This window comes from Dama dama, chromosome 20 (assembly GCF_033118175.1).
Source record: "Dama dama isolate Ldn47 chromosome 20, ASM3311817v1, whole genome shotgun sequence".
Taxonomy (NCBI): domain Eukaryota; kingdom Metazoa; phylum Chordata; class Mammalia; order Artiodactyla; family Cervidae; genus Dama; species Dama dama.
In genome coordinates, this window is record NC_083700.1 from 7,390,947 (window position 1) to 7,393,903 (window position 2,957).

A 2,957-nucleotide genomic window follows, 5' to 3' on the forward strand; every position below is an offset into this window, starting at 1 on the left:
AGGATTTTTTTTCCTCTTTTTCTTGAAAATGAAATGCTTCTTGGTAGGAAGTCTCTGGAGAAAGAGCTGACTCACAGCTCTGCTTGTGACAACCTTACCAAGGTGCTGCTTCTCGGGTCACAGAGACCTTGGACTTCCTGCCAGTCAAGCAGGTCGAAGTTGCCTAGAGAAGAATACAATTAGTATCTCTTCCTGAAAGACCCACTGGCTCATCCTGGAAGACACTTTGTGACCTTTTTCAGCTTCTAGTTTTAGATTTCTTATAGAAGCTAAAGGAAAAGGCATTTGGGCTGCATTTTTGTTTAGGTAAACTTGTTTTAGCTGATTTTTCCTCTCCCCAGTATTTTTTTTTTTTTCCTTTTTGATCCTAAGTGGAGATCATGTAAAGGGGTTGTATCTTTAATGACTATTACTTTGAGACATACCTGCCCCCGCAAAGAAAAAGTCATATATGTTTGTGAGGTGTGTAGAGGCTGCAAAATATACAGAAAAAACACAGGCAGAGAAGAAAGACTACAAGGAGAGTTTCTAGAAATCACAAAAGGCAAAAAGGCTCTGCCAAAATCCATGGAAATTTTAAAATAACAGGTATCCCCATTTAAAAACTGAACTTGTCAGTCTAAATAAATTATACATATTCAGGGACAAAACTAGGGGGGGCGGGAAATAATGAGAGATGAGATTTGCCCAGCTTTCCAAAACTAACTTTGCCTTCCCAGGAGAGAGAGATACTTTGCTGACTCACTAGTTAAGATGGTAGGAGAGATGTGTTAACAGCCCTAGAGAAGAATTACTAGCCTCAGTTCTAATCATATCCAAAAAAATTTAAAAGTCAGTATAGTTAAGCAGAAGGATATGGAAGTAGAAATACCATCTCTAACCCAAGATTTTCTAGGCAAACCCTGGGATCTCCACTCTCATACAGGGAATTTTCCCCGCTAAGTTTGGTTGAAGATCATGCTGGTGACCATCCATAATGGAGAGACGCTTTTCTTCTGAATCATAGCTAGTGCCTTAAGTTTCAAAAAGCTCTATCCTTGATAACTGGGTCAGGAACTCTGCTGCACATTAGACAGATACAGATATTCAGCAAACCCCATGAAAATTTACCAATCATTTAGTGGAGTTATGGCGCTGCATCCAACAGCCAACTAGCTACTGTTGATGACACCACAGAACAGAAGTGTGATCCCTTACATTCTAAGACGAGAGATTTTAAAAGGGCGGTGGCCTTTCCATGTGGCGACAGCCATCAGGTGAGCTCAGACGGACACTTACAAACACCTAGGGGGGAAGAAGCAGTGGGCATGATGCCCTCAGGGTACGTTACTGGCAGAACCGCCAGCTCTCCATCCTGAGCTACACTGCCCCTCACCCCTGCACCCCACCCAGCCAACAGGCACATAGGCTGAGCTATGAGGCCAAGCAAGGTTATGTCCTATACTGGATTCCTGTGCACTACGGTGCCTGCAAATGCCCAGTTTCTAAGGGTGCCACCTATGCAAGCCTGTCCACCATGGGGTCAACCAGCTCAAGTTTGCGTGAAGCCTTCAGTCTGTTGCCGAGGAGCAAGGTGGCCTGTGGGGCCTGAATTCTTCCTGTGTTAGGGATGATTCTATGTACGAATCTTCGAGGTTATTCCCATTGATCCACGCCATAAAGCTGTCATAAGAAACCCTGACACCCAGTGGATCACCAAACCAGTCCACAAGCATAGGCTGACATCAGCAGGCAGAAAGAGCCCTGGTCTTGGAAAGGGTCACTTGTCCCTGCACAAAATTGGTGGTTCTTCCCGGACAGCCTGGGGACGACACAATACTCTCCAGCCCGAGCCCCACCGCTACAGCTAATGTAAGTAATGTATTACCTAATAAATATTTAGGTATTATGTTCAGGGCATTCAAAGAAAAAAAGGCAACAAACACAAGCCAAGTCAAGTGAGAGATGCCTATGGTAAGTAAAGGATAGAGGTGGTAGTGAGCGCAAGCACTCAGAAAACTTCTTTCATGAGGCCACCTCAGCGCGAACTGGTGCATAGGTTTTGAAAGGTCACCACCAGATAGTTGTTTTGGAATATTACTCCAGCAACATTTATTACAGATGGATTTATGGAGAAAAGAGGACAAGGAGACTACTGAACTATCAACAATGATACAAATTAATGTGGTGGAAGCGAGAATGGAGAGAAATAGATGCATTTAAATCACAGTAAGATCTCTTGTCAGAAATTAGTGACTGATCAGAGGAGAGGGTTGCCAAACAAGGAGGAGTTTAGAATAACACACACAATTTTTGACTTAAAAACACTGTTTAGATTCACTCAGATAGGGAGGACATTTGAAGAGACAGATTTCTGTGCTAGTGTTACCTAAAATGCATACATAGTATAAAATGCTGTCCTTGCTTGGGTTCCACTTCTCCTTTCTCTTTCCTCTTTTATTTCAGGAGTCTTAAATAGTTTCATTTCCTAACTTCATTTAAATATCTCTGTGGCCTGATTTGTTGCCCTGTTACCTTCCTTTTGGCACTTCTGAAAGCCTTATGGAAGTTAGTTTGAAGTATGAACAGTTCATAACAAAGAGATTCCAAAGCTCTTTGGGGATCTCTCCAGTCTTCTATTCCTAACTCTCCCAACTTTTCTAACTAAAAAGACTAAAACAGGGACTTCCCTGGTGATCCAGTGGCTGAGATTTCATGCTCCCAATGCAGGGGGCCTGGGTTCGACCCCTGGTCAGGGAACTAGATCCCATATGTCACAACTAAGAGTTTGCATGCCACAACTAAAACCCAATGCAGTCTAATTAATTAATTAAAAAAAAATAAAAGGACAAAAAGAGATTGAGACAGACAAGACAGACTTTCAAATGTCTTCACAAACTAGTCAGATTTTCAAAAATGCTTTTGGACCTACCCATCTTTACCTGTATCTAAGGGATATTGCACAAGAAGTCCATGAA

At 42.4% G+C, this 2,957-nt stretch overlaps 1 pseudogene; it reads left to right on the top strand.

Moving 5' to 3' along the window:
- The first annotated feature begins 1,164 nt into the window (after positions 1–1,164).
- On the top strand, positions 1,165–1,850 carry LOC133041651 (large ribosomal subunit protein eL15-like; annotated as a pseudogene).
- The last annotated feature ends 1,107 nt before the right edge of the window (positions 1,851–2,957 follow it).